The sequence below is a fragment of the Seriola lalandi genome, unplaced genomic scaffold, assembly GCF_002814215.2.
Source record: "Seriola lalandi dorsalis isolate HSWRI2012SDOR001 ecotype SW California unplaced genomic scaffold, Sedor1 jcf7180002054630, whole genome shotgun sequence".
NCBI lineage: Eukaryota > Metazoa > Chordata > Actinopteri > Carangiformes > Carangidae > Seriola > Seriola lalandi.
The window spans coordinates 1,468,993-1,469,306 of record NW_019525183.1 but is presented as its reverse complement, the minus strand read 5'-3'; positions in this window follow the sequence as shown (position 1 = coordinate 1,469,306).

Here is a 314-nt window from a genome sequence, read left to right as displayed (position 1 = left end):
GACCCGGATCCCATCGAACATCTGTGGGGTGATCTGAAGAGGGCCGTGCACAGGAGATGCCCTTGCGATCTGTCAGATTTGGAGCGGTTTTGCAAAGAAGAGTGGGCAAATATTGCCACATTAAGATGTGCCACGCTGATAGGTTCCTACCCAAAAAGAGTGAGTGCTGTAATAAAAGCCAAAGGTGCTGCAACAAAGTATTAGTTTAAGGGCGTGCATATTTATGCAACCACGTTCTTTGAAGTTTTTTATTTTATATTTTTCCCCTTTTAAAGGTTTCAGTTTGTTTTTCAATTGCATTGTACAGGTTATAG